The following is an 18,085-nucleotide window of genomic DNA, read 5'->3' on the forward strand; positions in this document are numbered from 1 at the left end:
CATAGCATTGGCCTGTTCAAAATTATGAACATTTTCATCCACCATAGATGCATTGTTTTGCTTCATACTCATCATAGAATACATGCTTTTCACTTGTTTTGCTAACTCAGACACTTGAATTTCCAACCCAGCATTTGAGTTAACTTCATACATACCTGGCGTCCGTCCCCGTACGCTCTTTTGTTGGGAGTTTGCCCATAGCATTTCATACAATGCTAAGGTTTCCTTCGCAGTTTTTTCTCCCATGGCTCCTCTAGCCGCATTGTCAACCATTGATTGGCTGGTTTGAGTCAAACCATCATAGAAAGTTTGATTTTGAAGCTCCAACGGGTAGCCATGATGGGGGCATTGAATGAGCAACATGTTGAACCTTTCCCATGCCTCATGGAATGGTTCGCCTTCAGCTTGCGAAAAGGTCGCAATTTTTCTTCTCAATTCAGCAGTTTTAGCATGGGAATAGAACTTACCAATAAACTTGTTATACACCTCCGGCCATGTCCAAAGGGATCCAGGTGTAAGAGTCATGAACCATGTTTTTGCTGCATCTTTCAAGGTGTATGGGAAACACCTCATCCTTAGTGCATCCTCGGTCAAGTCATTCAACGGGAAGTGTTGGACTATCCCGTAGAAATCCCTGATAAAGGTAAGGGCATCTTCGTTTGCTGAACCGTGAAAAGACGGCAATTGGTTGAAGTGAACTGTCTTTAGCTCATAGTTCCTGGATGCATCAGTAAGCACTATACAAGAGGGNAGACACAATATAAGCATGTAATTAAGTATTAACCATTGCAATTACCACACTAATTGTAATTCAAGTAGCAGCACAATTCTAAACATAATAAAATACAATGGAATGTAAACCTCCACACAAAACAATTGCTACGTATGTACGTAATTAGGAAAAGAAAGAAAGAAGGAACCAGAACTGTAAGGCTTAATTCTTTGATGTCGAAGCTGCTGAAGAAAATTCTCTCCACCGCCAAATTGAAGGTGGACTGCAAACTTGCTTGCGCCGAGACGTCGCCGACGAGAGTTCACAGCTGAACGGAGAAATATTCCGCTACGACCGGAAGAAAATCACTGTCGAATTACAAATGCTGTCTGAAGTTGAATTGGTGATAAAGAAAGAAAGTGACGAAAAACCACCACCCCCTCCTTCCTTCAATTGGCCTCCTTTTATAACGCCCAACCTCAACAGCTATTCAGAGCTCTTCTGCTATTCAACCGGATCTCCAGATGACCGGATCGCTGGCGAAGTTATCGTTTGACTTCCGGGTTCTCTCGTTCTTTTGGTTCGTACGTTAACTAACAGAAGGGATATAATAATAATAATAATAATAATAATAATAATAATAATAATAATAATAATAATATACTAATCATACTCTTACTAAATTATGATTAAGAATTTTTAGGCTGATAGAATTCAATTAATAAGCAAATTAAATAACAAAAACAACACCACAATTAAACATTATTATTAATAAAGCTAAATATAACAATAATAAATAAAAGTACATAAATAAATTAATCAATTAATTCAATTAACTATAAAAATATTATTAAAATAATAATAAAAATAAAGTTTATCAATTCATAAAAGCATTTTTATGTGATTCTTATAGCCCATAGCACACTTTTAAAGTGTGGAAAAGGGCGTTGCTTTGCATATGACCTTGTGTTTTTCCCACCATGTGTATAATGTGAACATCGAGGACGATGTTCTTTCTAAAGTGTGGAAAGGGAAGCACTGTTGTGCTTAAAAACATTGATCTACTAAGTGATGCTTAGCGTAGACTTGTGCATATGTTTGAAGTGAATACATTGTTTAATCTATCTTAGAAAATGCGTGCTTTGAAAGAACATTTGAGTCTCAATTTGGAATATCCCTTGAAAGAAAACTCTTGTACACTTTTAAAGTTGTTGATGTTTGCATGCTTGCATGATGTTCACCCTTGATTTAGTTCGGACCATGGTCAAGGAGGTAACGAAGTGGGAGTGTGCACTTGTCAACCCTAGTAAGATAATTTTTACTAAGCCCGGAAAATGAATATAATTCTTTGGTTTGCTCTCCCGAAGGTGGTGTGTGGGGTTGTGAAGGTGAAGCCTACTATCTTATGTTCAAAAAGAGCCCAATGAGGCCAAAACCCCAAAAGATCCCAATGAGGCCACCTTAGGAAATGAAAAAATAGCCGTCTTGCTAGGACATTGGGGCAACCATTGCACCATCTTCAAAAAAGCGTAGAGCTCTACGTGAAGTCGGTTGTCCCGATGCGAGGTCTTAGAAGACGAGAAAATTAAAGAGAGCCATTCCGCCAAGATTCGGGCACCCATTGCACCGTCTTCGAAAAAGCATGGAGATCCATGTGAAGTCGGGTCGCCCAATGAGGTTATCTTGGGGAATGAGAAAAGGAGAGATCTATCCCGTTAGGACCGGGCACCCATTGCACTGTTCTTAAAAAAACATGGGGCTCCATGTGAGATCAGGTCGCCCGATGGTTGGTCCTAAGGGGTAGTAGAAAACCTTGTAGCCTTTTGATATTCACAGTAGCATCAAGGGGGCTTGAGGTTATAAGGGTGGTCGAATAGGGTTGGCTTGTGTACATCGGTCCCACTAGTTGGCTCGGCTAGTGGCCCGTTCTAAATGATTGGTGAACCTACTTTTTTGGATCGCATGCTTGAAATTGTATGGAAAAAGAGTTAATTGAAATGAATTGTTTTAGCCAAAGGGCTTTTGTTTCTTGGGATATTCGTTGTTGAGAATCTAGGGTTCGTTTGAAGGCACATTTTCATGATAGCATAAAGAGTGTATTGTTTTCAAATATGTGCATCGTTCTTTTGTCTTAGCTTACTTGCATATCAACGTTTGTGGCATCCTTTGCACTTATGTATTGCTTGTTCAAGGATAGCTTGCTTGAGGACAAGCAAGGCTTAAAGTGTGGAAATTTTGATAAGTGCAAAAGACTCCACCTTTATAAGGTCGTTCCAGGATCACCTTGTGCACAATTGACGGCTTTTATGATTAATTTGGCCCTTTATTGCGTTAGAATGCTTGTTATTGTCATTGGAGCGTGGAAATTGCGTTAGAATGCTTGTTATTGTCATTGGACCCCGTTCCACGCTTTGTTAATCGTTTTGTAGGTAAAAAGATGTGCAAAAAGGCAGAACATGGCAACATTTTGGAGAAGGATTTACAAACCGAAGTACACCTCTCTGAAGTTTGCTTAGCAGAACAAAAGTCTGCTATGGACGCGTAGTGGACGCGCGCGTCCATGCAGGCGTCCAATTTTTGGCCCGCAGAAGTTTGAAGTCTGAGCAGCAGAAGCACAGTGGACGCGCGTCCAGCCGTGCGTCCATCGCGGAAAATTTAGCGGTTGGGCAAGGTTTAAAAGGGGAACTGAGCCAATTTGCAGGGGATCCATCACACTTCAATTTTAGATCACTTTAGAATATTTCTCTCTCTAGGATTAGCCTAGAGAGATCTCTCTCAATTCACTCCACATTGCAATTCATAGGTTTAGATTAGAACTAGAGAAGAATTCCATTGTTGCAAGATTGAGATCAACATTCAAGTTCAAGTTCAAAGTTCAATTCCTAGCTAAGTCTTCATTTTAATTTCTTGTCATTACTTTTGCCTTTTGCTATTTCAATTCCAAGTATGATTAGATAGATCTTTGTGGATTTGGATTGAGCAATTTTGTATGGATATTTTTGAGCTTTGAATTGATCAATTAGGTTTTGCAATTGCTTTGATTATGAGTTTGATTGTGTGAGTGGTGATCTACTTTGACTCTTGTGTAGGAGTGATCAACCTATATGAGAGGTGTTTGGAGAAGGAGTCTCACCTACGAGAGTAGGATTAATCCTTAGCCTAGCCTAGCACGTTTCCTTCCCGCCTTCGAGAGAAGGGGGATTGGAAGGCAAATAGCACACCATGTGTTCGATAATTTGCCTCACCTAGCCTAGTTGCCATGAGAATGGGACTATGGACTAGATGATAGGCCAATGACCACGAGAGTGGCGTTTCCAATGTTTGTTCCTTATTTTCATTATGTCTCATGCACATTTCTTACTAAGCTCGGGTTAGCTTTTAAACACTAAACACTCTTGTGCTTAATCCCTATACCACTCAAATTCCCACCTTGCTATCCTTTGAGAACGATACTCGGGAACTTCTTCCCGTTTTAACAACTACTTCTTTCCATCCACCGCGAAAACTACAACCATCAAGGTGCTACTTCGACAACCGTTAAATGCAAGCTTAAAGATGGATACAGTAATGATGTGAAGAAAGAAAGTGTACTACATGATGAAGTACACCGTCACTTACCTCGACTGGAATCCGTCTATCATTCCGGTCAAGATTTATATACTTGACGTCTCTAATACTCTAAGATGGCGTGACATCATTGTTGGGTCAGTCACTTCTCCTTATTCTTCTTACTATTCTTATTTTCACAAGAAAACGATGATTACGAAAGAACGACAGCCATAAAAATCAAAAAAGGATCACTACGCACCGGTTTAGTAAACAGTATTTAAAAAAGAAGAAAAGAATGACTACGGAACAAATTATGATCGACAACCATGAAAATCACAAGTCAAGCTCACAAAAAAAAAAGGTTATATAATGACAAAAAAAATACTAATTTCAAATAATTTAAAATAAAATTAATAAGTTTTTAACAATTTTATATACACAATAATAATTATATAAAAAAACATTATACATAATTTCTTAAATACAAAATAATTAATAATTGCATCAGTGCCTTCATAAATAAATAATTATGCTTTATAAAAATGAATAAACAATTTAAAATCAAACCTAAAAATCTTTTTCGCTGGGCGAGAAATCAAAATATTTCAAAATGCAATAATATATTCATAACAAAATATGAAACGTAATTAATTAGATAAAATAATTTGAATAGAAAATACATTATAAACTAATAAGCACCAAGAATAGCACTTAAAAGGGGTTTAATTAGATTAAAAGTGCATCGTTTTGACATCTGATTACAACAATTGCATGCATTTTAGCTCAAATGCGATCAAAATCTTCTAACAACATTTCTAGAAAGAGTTTTGAGGTATTTCACAGGTTGGAGAGGGATTTGAGGCTAAAATAGAGCAAAAGACAAACAAGCCGCAATGCAGTATCGTCCCACGCAGCCTCACACGCGTGTGGCTGGGCGTGGAATAATTCCAGTAAGCTCCCACGCCCACCACCACGCGTGGAAGCTTGCCAATAAGTGCTAAAATGAATCCCCATGGTTACCCACACCATGGAGGACAATCCTACGCAAATCCTCAACCCCAACCATATCACTATTACCCCCATTCCACCTATACTTACCCCCACCAACATACCACTACCCACCTCCATACCATTACCCAATTCCACCAACATATCATTTACCACCTCCATATCACTATCCAATCCATACACCAAACCATCACCTACATCCTTATGAAACACCACCTCCACATTTCCAAGAAACTTACCCTTCACAATCACCAAATTCACAAGAAATTGACTCATTAAGCTCTAAAGACATATCTCAAAACATAGAGAGTAAGATTGTGCAAATTATGCAACAACTTGATCCAAGCTATACTCCCGAGTCAAATCCATTTCCGAATTCCCAACTAAACATCTACTACCCACCTCCATCACAAAACCACAAAGAAAACAATACTACATATTCCTATAAAACACTACATTCTTTCCCATATAATACCCATACCAATCCTTGTAATTCTATCCTACCGGTCTCAGACGAAATTGAAATTCTAAAAGCTAAAATTGATGAATTCACGAGGATGGCCAAGGAGGATACGGCTACCCCGAAATCAAGAGCGAACTAAAAGACTATCTCACTACACTCCGGGAGGAAGGACTTCCATTAGAAGAAGTTGAAACGAAGATGCTATCCATGATAGAGGAGCTCATGAAGATCAATGGGTCCCAAGCCAACTCCACCCTCATAGATGACATCCCCGCTTTGGAAGCCCAACCAAGGATCATACAAGGAATTGAAGAAGAAAACGCTAGGGGAGAGGAGAGTTTTAAAGGAATAGATGATTGTTATGCCCCTGTACTTGAAGAAGTTCCGATCTTCGAATTGGAAAATCAAAAGGAGGTAGAGATGGAGAGTGAGGATGAGGACGTCGAAGTAGTATGGGAAGAAGAAGAGCTGAAATATGGTAAAATTCCTAATCTTCTTTGTGCTAATGTTCTTGAAAATCCTTGTGCTCTTTTTGAAAACACCCTTGACACTTGTGTAGATGACTCCCCTTGCATTAATATTTCCCTTACATGTAAATATGATTGCTTTAAATTTCGGGAGGATGATTCCATGGAAAATTTTGAGATATTTATTAATGATTATAAGGATTCTCTTTTGATCAAATATGAGTATGATTGCTTTAACTTTCTAGAAGATGAATCCTTTGTCTTGGGTAAGAATGAGATGGAGAGTGAAGAGGATGATGCTTCATTCTATTCATGTGAGAGTATGAGTGATTATTCCAATCAGATAGAGTGGAGTGATGAAGAGAATGAGTGTAAGGAAGAGACAGTGAGAAATAATAGGTCTTTCACGTTTGATCTTATGGGAAAGGATGAGTGGAGAGAATTAACCACACTCGAAATTGAGGAAGGGGGTGAGGAGATATGGTTTGAAAGAAATGAGAAAATCTTTAGGGGGAGAAGAGAGGAAAAACAAAAGGAAGTAGACACCATCCTAGAAGAGCTAAGGAGGGTGTTTGAGTCTAGAATTCTTCCAACCATGAATTTTATCTTTCCTTTATCTTTGTGGGAATTCAAGGATGTTACCCACCTTGGGACATTCCTTGAAGCTAAAGTTCACGGGACGCTTGGTAAGGTCCCAAAATCAGTGTGCCTTGAAGGATAGGCCACATTACGTCTGGCCAGGAGACGTAAAACCATGGTGCACTTGGGAGGCAGTCCCAATGTTATCTTACTTTTCTTTAAGCTTTTCTTGTTATCTATAGTATGTTTTCCTTTAGCTTTATTTCAATAATGTTTCTATAACCTCGGTTAAGCTAACAAGTACAGATCATACACCCGAGAGTTATAAGTTGCCCGCAATCAATCGACAAACATCATCACTAGCAAAGTAAGGAAGGGAAACCAAGGTAAGTTTCGCACAGCACGCCTTCCACGCCACCACCACGCGTGTGGCTAGGCGTGGAAAACTTCCAGAGAGCTGCCACGCCGCTCACACGCGTGTGAGCAGGCGTGGGAATAAACCAGAGAGCTCCCACGCCTACCACCACGCGTGGTAGCGTGTGTGGACGGGCACCAGATTTTTCACGGACTTTTCGCGCGAAGTGGTTTAAAACCCTTTCCTTGCTTCATTTCTTCCCCACCACGAGCAAAAACTCTCCCAAGCTGAAAATATACACCTTCTAAGCATTTCCTTCCAAGTCTCTCAACTTTTCTTAAGGATCTTAAGTCATTTCCAAGGTAAGAACATACTCTTCTTTTGCTATTTACTTGTTTAATGAAGAACTTGTTCTATTTTGAAGGATATCTCCATGGGTTTTTCTTGTGTGACATTTTTCTTGAGATACATTGTTATGGGATGACTTGATAGACTTGTATTAAGCCTACATTGCTTCTATACACTAGAAATTCCATGTTTTAACATCTCTTTGTGACTAGATCTTGAAATTGCTTGATTTGGGTATTCTCTTGTCATGATGAGATCCTTGTTGATATAATGAGCATGGTGGGCAAAGTTTGCAACTTTCCTACTCTATAGGCACTACATTGCTATATTCTACTAGTTATTTGGTCCAATTTTAACTTTCATGATGCTTCCATTTTTCAACCTTGAGCTAGTCTAGAGGAAGAAGATGAAGTTGACCATATGTTGACCTTTTGACTACGAAATGAGTATGGAACAGAATGAGCTAGTTCTTGCATGTATAGGATAGAATTGTTGATAGATATCAAAATGATGGTTGCATGCAATGAATTCTTATGATCTTTTCTTTGAAGATGTGCAATATTGTTCATAATCAATGTTTAAATTGGCAAATGTTTTTCCTTGTGTTGCTTTGATTGCCCATGTTATAGGAAGAATGTCTTCGCCACATGACCTTGCACAACAAATCGCTCAAAGGCTCCAAAGAGGGAAAGCCCCAGTAGAAGAAAATAGTGCGAGGGGTGCTAACACTCGCTATATTGAAGTATCCACCGGAACTCAAATTTTACTGATGACAGCAACCATGCTAGGACGGTACAGACAGCTGTTGAATTTCCCTATTGTGCAATGGAGATATGTCGACTTGACAGTATTGGAGGATTATGAATGCAAGTATGGACTGGAGAGGTTGATCGCAGAACCTTATTGGAACAACTTGTTGGGCTGGAGACAGGACACTTTCATTCCCCTAGTCCACGAATTTATTGCAAGCTTAAGTGTTGAAGGAGTAGCTGGAGATCTCTACAGCCAGACCATTAAGTTTCGACTCGTCAATCAGGATTATCACATATCGGCCAACCGTTTGGGTGTTCTCCTAGGATTCTACGATGAGGAAGACCAGTCAAAGCACTGGTACCGAAGATTAAGGCATGACTTTGGAGATAGGGACATTCCGAGAAAGTATTGGTCAATGATCTCAAGGCCAGGAGTCGAATGGGTTGGGTCAAGGGTAAGAGTCTCCCAAATAGTAAGAGAGGACTTAAGAGTTTTATGGAAGGTGATTGCTCATTCATGGGAAGGCAGGCCTGAGACCTATGATCGAGTCTCAAAGGCGGAGCTGTTCATGCTATGGAGTATGGACACAGGGCACTCGGTGAATATGAGCTCGATTTGCAAAAACTTGCTTGTTGCACAACAGCAAGAATCAACTAGGGCAATCTTTGTAGGTCCTTTAGTGACGAGACTGTGCGTCTCTTTAGGCCATCAAATGAAGATTCATTGGTTTGAACACAGGCTTCAAGGAGCACAGATTGCTCCTTTATCTCCTGAAGATGTCGCAAAGCTCAACTTAAGACAACTGGCGCGAACGAGGGTAGATGATGAGATGGCAGAAGATCATGTTGACACGCCAATGACATCCCAAGGGTTCACACCCTCACCAATGTCATTCCTTACCCCATCCTCAAATGAGCTGTACTCGCCTGTGGACTCTTCGATGTATTCTCCACCACACCGAGAGCTTGGACCGTCTGTACCTCCACCACAACCCGAAGAGCAAAACCCCAATTCCGCTAGCTTCAACATTCCGAACTGGTTCACCCCAGTCACTGATTGGAGATCCCTCCAAAATTTCCAATACCAATTGCACCTGGAGCAAATGCAGAAACTCGACGAGATTTCGAGAGAGATTAAGGAAATCAAGAGAGCATGAAGAAATGAAGAAACTGAAGAAAGAAAAGAAAAATTTGATGATGATGAATTGTGACTTGATAATTTTGAACAAATGATTGTGGACAATCTCTTTACTTTTGTTTATATTTTTAGCTATATTTCTGTTTATGTTTTATCTTGCATGTTTCGTCTAGCCAAAGACGTTAAACGTGGCGCTTATGGGAGGCAACCCACAAATAAGGAGAAGAAGGGACCACTCTAACATCGCCAAAGAAAGACCAATCTTGAAAGGTATAATTTCAATTCCTAATTTATTTCCTTACCATTACTCTGACCATGTTTTGAAGGGCGAGAATAGATTGCAAAACTTCGATAGGGATACAAATTGTAAGTATTTCTTTTATCCTAATTCGACGCCCTGCTCGACTTAATTGCTTTATTTTCTTGAATCGCAAATGAAGAGCTGCATAACATTGTTGTGTCGGATGTAGTCTGTTTATCTAGAATTATTTTAGCCCAGTTCACGCTTTTAAGTGTGGAAAAGGGGCGTGTGCAGAACCCTTAAACATATATCCTTTTTCCCCCGTTCTTTATGGAAACATCGAGGACGATGTTTACTTTTAAGTGTGGAAAGGGTGTATGATTCTTGAAAAAGTTGATTGATTAAGTGATAAGGTATAGGAACCTAAAGGGTGTGTTATTGCCAATACTATCTAGGAGGGCTCCTAACCTTGTGCCAAGGATTGAATGTCTTAAATATGCTTTGGAAGTTTCACTTTGCACCAATTTTCACATTCCGACCCAAATTGAAAATTTTTTATGAGTGCTTGCATGCTTTCACCTCGTATTTTGTTTGGACCTCAGTCAAGGATCTCTCGAAGTGGGAGTGCGAATCCTTTGAGTTTTAGAAAGATAAGAATTGCGAAGCCTGGAAACTGAATTAATCTTAGCAGGACATGGGGCAAAAGGTGAGCCTAAGTGAGCTTTGAGTGAAAACAATCCCTAATCCCTAGAAAAAGGCATGAGGGGTTGATACGGAGAAAAGTAAAAAGGCCTAAGGCCATTCCTAGAGATAAAAACGAGGTGAGCCATCTTGTCTGGATAAGGGGTAACCATTGCACTGTCTTCCAAAAAGCATGGAGATCCATGTGAAGTCGGTTGCCCCGAAGAGATCTTGAAAGATGAGAAAAATAGAAAGGAGGTGAGCCACTTCGCTAGGATTCAGGCACCCATTGCACTGACCTTCGAAAAAGCATGAAACTCCATGTGAAGTCGGGTCGCCTGATGACGTTATCCTAGGAACCGAGAAAATAGAGTGATCGCCCAAGCCATGGCGATGAGCGGTCCATGTCCCTGCCCTCACTTATATAATGTAAAGAGGCTTTGGCGTTAGGTTGGAAATGGGCTAAGGGGTGAGCATCGGTCCCACTAGTCGGATCGGCTGGAGGCCCCTAGAAAATACAAGGTGAAAACTCTTTGGTAACTTCCATGCTTGAAAGTGTGAACAAAATTTTATATGTCAAATCCATCTCTTAAGACTTCACTTCCTTAGCATATTTCTTACATTTGGTTGGCATGAGTTTAGCGGTCTTGGTAGATAGTGTAGGGGATTTCACCCACTCAACTCCGAACACCTACACATCGCTTGATCGGTTAACCATGAAAGAAAGAACTATTCTTGGTGCTTACATGATTAGGGATTAGAAAAGTATGCTTGTTTGAGGACAAGCAAGGTTTAAGTGTGGAAACTTTGATAAGAACCAAGAATAGCACTTAAAAGGGGTTTTAATTAGATTAAAAGTGCATCGTTTTGACATCCGATTACAACAATTGCATGCATTTTAGCTCAAATGCGATCAAAATCTTGTAACAACATTTCTAGAAAGAGTTTTGAGGTATTTCACAGGTTGGAGAAGGATTTGAGGCTAAAATAGAGCAAAAGACAAACAAGTCGCAATGCAGTATCGTCCCACGCAGCCTCACACGCGTGTGGCTGGGCGTGGAATAATTCCAGTAAGCTCCCACGCGTGGAAGCGAGCGTGGTCGGTCCAAGAGCCATTTTGGGAAATTTGTTCCCTTTTTGTCACCTATATAAATCCCTTTTGCCCAAAACCTAAAAACAAGTAGGAGAATAGATTAGAAAATTCATAGAATAGGGTAGAATAGATCTAGAGGGTTTTCTCCCCTCTTGGGGGAAAATTCCTTCCTCTCATAGTTTAGAATAGATCAAGGGCAAGATTGAGGATTGGGATTTCAAGATCAAGATTGTAAAGATCCCCTTTCAAAGGGTGGTAACCATTCTCTCCAATTTCTAATTCAATACTTGTTTCTTTGAGATTTCCTTTCTTTTTCTTGTTTCTTTAGCATGATAGAGTTGGTGAGCTGTTGTAGGCTCCCAAATTAAACCTTAAAAACGTAGTAGTGAGAGTAAGGTTTGTTCCCACGAGGAGTAACTAGTTTGATTTATGAGTTCAAATTAAAGAAGGGGATTCGATATGAAATTAACATTCAAAATAAGTAAATGAATAAATAAATAAATAATTAAATAAGAATAGAAAAGATGATAATCAAGCCAAAGTTTACGAAAGAAATCAATTGAACTTTTAATACTTGGTCTAAGAAAACATTCACCACCGGATTTTAGTAACTGATCATAGATTCAAGGTTAGTTCATAACAATTGAGCATTCGTTGTGGGATTAATTCCCGATTTTCCTTAGTCATAGGTAATCAAACACAAGCAGTATCAACTACCCCTAACTACCAAATAACACAAGACAAGCACTTATATTTAATTTGATAGCAGCATTAAAATGAGAAAATCAACGAAACTAAATAACATAAACACATGCGGTTATGTTTAATTTAGATTAATATTCTTCCTATGATTAAATCAACACTAAGCCGTGATAAAATTAATCATAGTTGCTACACAGATTAGAAAATCAATTGAACGAATCGTTAACTAATCTAGCAATAAACTGTTTAAGTAATTAAACTAGTAGGCCTCCTAGCAATTAACTAGAACAATTATATAAAATAAAACAATTGAAAGCACAGGAGAATATCAATTACTCAAATGAATGTGAATTCAACATTAAGAACAAATTCAATCTCACAGTAAAGAATGATCCAGGGTTCATGTAATCTTTTGACCAAGTTTAGAATTAGCCTCGCAGGGCCATGAACCAGAAAATTTTAACAGAAAAAAATAAAAATTTGTAAACTGGAGAAACTATCAAATTATGCACAGCTAGTCTGATTCCTCAACAACAAGAACTCACTATTATTTATACACCATTAATCCCAACAAAAACTCTTAAATTGAGGAAAATAATTAATCTAAGAATTAATTTGAACCTCTCAAAATTCGACCCAAATGGTGAAATTATTCCTTGCCATCAGTTTCCCCTGTTGACCGACGAAACCCTCTCCAAAATTCCGATGAGTCGCCTACGGAATCTGCGCTGCTGTTGTTGTCGACGAAATCTTCTCTGCTCCTTCGTACGTACGTATGAGCTGCGCAAACCAGACTTACAAATCAAAATATTTGAATTCATTCCTTTTTCTTTTGTTTAGTTATTTAGGTTATTATATATTGTGGGCTAATTTTATTAAACAAATAAATAAAGATATGGGCTATGATGCTATGGGCTTATCAACCCACACTAATTAAAATATAACACTTATTTGGGCCAATAATTAAAACTAGCATCTAAACCTTACTAATGTCCAATAATTATTATAAAATCTTTATTCTAACTAATCAACTATAAAAATATTAAAATAAAATAAAATGGCAAGTAATAAATATAAATATACTATAAAAACCTACTTAAATTAAAGTGTAAAAATATACTTGTCAAATTCCCCCACACTAAACATTTGCTTGTCCTCAAGCAAAAAGATTATTTGCTAAAATAAAATTAAATAAAATTCTCAAAACGCATAACACATCATGAACAACAATCTGAAACATCCTGTAATTAATAAGTTAGCACTCGAGTTCAAAATATGGAGAGAACTAAATAAGTAAATTCTCACAGGAATATCACTCATTACGCTCAAGTGTTTGATGGGTATAAATTTCACTCAAGTTCATTCCTATAAAATTGCTCTACCATAGGCTTGCATATCTTCTCAATCACCACTACAAGAGCCATGCATGACACAAATCATAAGGACTTTTCATAGCTTGTAATGGGGTTAGGGTTAAGGTAGGGAAAATTTAGGAAAGTAGCTCAAAAAGCTTTCAAACTAGAGGAGCAAATCAATACAAAGAATCCAATACCCTCAATTCCAATTCAAAAACACTTTCTATTGATGCTTCAACATGACTATCATTCTCAAAAACAAATAATTTTCCTCAATATTACATGAACCTTCCCATACTCCATTTATTCAATAGTAACTTCAAACTCAAAAGTAACTGATGATTCTTTCTCATTTTCCCATAAATTTCAACAACATTTTTTCATATTCAAACATATATTTTCCATTCATTTTTCAATCTTTCTTTTTTTTTTTTTGAAATCATGAACTGCCTTCACTTTCTTTGTTTTTTTTTTTTTTTGAAATCATGAACTGCCTTCACTTTCTTTGTTTTTTTTTTTTTTTGAACAAGAATTGCCTTCATTCTCTTTATAAAGACAAAAATAATTGGCAACAAAGATACAACCCACCTCACTCTCAATCTTATTAACAAAAGCAAATGATCTCCCCCACACTTATTCTTCACAAACCACGTAGATTACATAAGGAATTTAAAATTTGCTCCACTAGTTATTCAGCTGGGTCAATGCATTAATTTATGGTATAAAAGGCTTGTAATATGGTTTAAATAAAGAAAGGAATGGCCACAAAGCTCAAAGTGGGTTAACAAAGTTAAACAAATCATAGGACAAATCGGTTATCTGGCTAGTGAGGCTCAAAATCAAATAATGGCCTTAATCACACTTGAATCATGCATGGTCAAATTAGCTTTAACAGAGAATCAAGACAAGTTCTAGAGAAACAAAGATATGGAAGAAATCACACAATAGAAAGAAAATAAGACCGAAGTGTCAGTCAATGGCTCAAAGTCTCACAGGTTTATTGCTTACTTAATCTAGCCACTACATATCAAACAAGAAATGCTAACAAACTAATCACAGCTTGCCAAACTATTTATTCAATCATGTTATGAATTTCAAGAAAGGAAAATATAATAATTTTTTAAAAATTTTGCAGAAAATAGTAGTAGTAGTAAAATATTTCTGAATTTTTTTATATAAATAAATCTAAATTCCCTCCCCCACACTTATTATCAACATTGTCCCCAATGATAAGTAAAAATGCACAGAAAAGGGATTATTAAAAATAATACAAAGATTAAGAAGAAACTTCCCTTTCAGTTGCTCTTATTATTCAAAATAAACTGGATCTTCAAGAAGTACTTCTGCAACGTTTTCAACTCGAAACTCATCATGGTAAGGTTTAAGCCTATGGCCATTCACCTTGAATATCTTGGAAGTCTACAAACTTTGAATCTCTATTGCACCATGAGGAAATATATTAGTAACAATAAACGGACCAACCCAACGAGAACGTAACTTACCCGGGAATAGACGAAGCCGTGACTGGAAGAGTAGGACTTTTTGTCCAATTGAAAATTCTTTTCTCAAAATCATCTTGTCATGGAATGCTTTCGTCTTATCTTTGTAAATTCTTGAATTCTCGTAGGCCTCATTGCGAATTTCCTCCAACTCAGAAAGTTTCAACTTCCGATGCAGGCCATTTTCATCAATATTCATATTAAAGTTCTTAACAGCCTAATATGCTTTGTGCTCCAACTCAACTGGAAGGTGACATGCTTTCCCAAACACAATGCGATAAGGGGACATACCAATAGGTGTTTTGTATGCAGTTCTGTACGCCCACAATGCATCATCTAATCGCAAACTCCAATCCTTCCTGTTTGGGTTGACTGTTTTCTCAAGGATTGACTTGATCTCTCGGTTGGACACCTCTGCTTGCCCATTAGTCTGTGGGTGGTAGGCAGTTGACACTTTATGGGTGACATGGTACTTCCTAAGCAATGCTTCAATAGTGCGATTACAAAAGTGAGTTCCCTGGTCACTTATTATGGCTCTTGGAATCCCAAACCTGGAAAAGATGTTAGACTTGATAAAATCTGCAACAACTTTAGAGTCATCAGTCCTGGTGGCTTTAGCTTCCACGCACTTTGAAACATAATCAACAGCAAGTAAAATATAGACAAAACCAAAAGATACAGGAAATGGGCCCATAAAATCAATGCCCCAAACATCAAAAACCTCACAAAATATGATCGGAGTTTGTGGCAATTCATTTCTCCGGGATAAATTACATGACTTTTGGCAAGCATCACATGACTTACAAAATGAATATGAATCTCTAAATAAAGTTGGCCAATAAAAGCCACACTCCAACACTTTCCTTGCTGTTCTCTTGGCCCCAAAGTGTCCTCCACAAGCATAAGAATGACAAAAGGCGAGGATTGAAACAATTTCATCATCAGGTACACATCTTCTTACCACTTGGTCAGCACAATGCTTCCACAGGTATGGTTCATCCCACACATAGTACTTGGAATCACTCTTGATTTTATCTTTTTGGGTTTTAGACAACTCATGAGGAAACTTGTTAGCAACAAAAAAATTGACTATGTTAGCATACCATGGTAAAATCACTGTTGTAGCAAGTAGGTGTTCATCAGGGAATGCTTCTTGTAGTGGTGGTTCAGGTTCGATGTGCACCAAACGACTCAAGTGATCTGCTACAAGATTTTCCGACCCTTTCCTATCTTTGATCTCCATATCAAACTCACTCAAGAGGAGTATCCATCTTATCAATCTTGGTTTGGCTTCCTGCTTTTTCATCAAGTAGCGAAGAGTTGCATGATCAGAATAAACTATAACTTTAGTACCCAACAAATAAGACCTAAATTTTTCCAAAGCAAAAACAATAGCTAAAAGTTCCTTTTCTGTAGTAGAATAGTTTTTCTGAGCATCATTTAAAGTTCTAGAAGCATAATAAATAACATGGGATGATTTCCCGATCTTTTGACCCAACACAGCCCCTACTGCGTGATCACTTGCATCACACATAATCTCGAAAGGGTAGTTCCAATCAGGTGGTTGAATGACCGGAGCAGACGTCAACAACTCTTTCAACTTGTCAAAAGCTCCTTTACACTCTTCATCAAACTCAAAGGAAGTCTCTTTTTGCAACAATTTGCACAAAGGTAGGGCTATCTTCGAGAAATCTTTGATAAATCTTCGGTAGAAACCTGCATGTCCAAGAAAAGAGCGGACTTCCCGCACATTAGTAGGATAAGGTAGAGATTCAATAATATCAACTTTATCTTTATCAACCTCAATCCCTCTAGATGAAATAACATGCCCCAAAACATTACCTTGATCAACCATAAAATGACATTTTTCAGAATTTAACACAAGATTACTTTCTATGCATCTTTTTAAAATGAGTGTAAGGTTATTCAAGCAATTATCAAAAGAATCTCCATAAACTGTAAAATCATCCATAAACACCTCTATTATATGCCCAACATAATTAGAAAATATGTTAACCATACACCTCTGAAAGGTGCTCGGGGCATTACAAAGGCCAAACGGCATGCGTCGATATGCAAAAGTGCCGAAGGGGCACGTAAAAGTTGTCTTTTCTTGGTCTTCTGGAGCAATTGCAATCTGAAAATAACCTGAATAACCATCAAGAAAACAAAAATATGAACGACCAGCTAACCTTTCTAGCATTTGATCAATAAAAGGTAAAGGGAAGTGGTCTTTTCTTGTTACAGCATTCAACTTCCTATAATCTATACAAACTCACCATCCATTTTGAATACAAGTGGGAACCAGTTCATCATTTTGGTTTTTCACAACTGTAATTCCTGTTTTTTTAGGAACAACTTGAGTTGGGCTAACCCATTTGCTGTCTGAAATTGGATAGATTATCCCCAACTCCAAGGAGTTTAAGGACATCTTCCTTCACTACTTCCATCATGGGTGGGTTTAGCCTCTTTTGCGGTTGACGAGATGGTTCTGCTCTTTCCTCTAGTAGAATTCGGTGCATGCAAGTGGATGGGCTTATTCCTTTGATATCTGCAATTGTCCACCCAATGGCAGTTTTGTGTTCTTTCAACACATGGACAAGTTTTTCTTCCTCTGCTGTAGAAAGTTGAGTTGAAATTATAACTGGCAATGTTTTATTTTCTCCCAAGAAAACATATTTAAGGTGTTCGGGGAGAGGTTTCAACTCGGGGATAGGTGCCTGCACAACAGATGGTAACAATTTTTTGCTAGAAACAGGTAAAGCCATATAAGAAACATTATTATGCTGGTGCAATTTAGGACAATGATTCAATGATGCAATAGCTTCTTGTAAATTGGAACTCAAAGCAAACTCATTATTCCCATTTTCAAGGTGTTTACTAATAACAACTTTCAATTCATCCTTACCATCAAATTCAAAAACTTCTTCAACTAATGAATCAAGAATATCAATAGAATAAGCAAAGTTATCATCACTAGGACATTTCATAGCATCATAAATACTGAATGTAACAATATTACCATCAAACTCCATAGTAAGTGTACCACTGTGAATATCAATTTTTGTTTTTGCAGTTTTTAAAAATGGTCTTCCTAGTAGAATAGGTGCAGAATGATCATTATTTTCCATATCAAGCACATA

General features: G+C 37.9%; 1 non-coding gene across 1 annotated transcript; it reads left to right on the forward strand.

Annotated features, from left to right (window-relative positions):
- The first annotated feature begins 331 nt into the window (after positions 1 to 331).
- Positions 332 to 438, forward strand: LOC116011495. Its single transcript, XR_004097046.1, has one exon. It is a non-coding gene; the product is annotated as a small nucleolar RNA R71 (small nucleolar RNA).
- Positions 439 to 18,085: the final 17,647 nt, after the last annotated feature.

The sequence above is a fragment of the Ipomoea triloba genome, chromosome 2, assembly GCF_003576645.1.
Source record: "Ipomoea triloba cultivar NCNSP0323 chromosome 2, ASM357664v1".
Taxonomy (NCBI): Eukaryota; Viridiplantae; Streptophyta; class Magnoliopsida; order Solanales; family Convolvulaceae; genus Ipomoea; species Ipomoea triloba.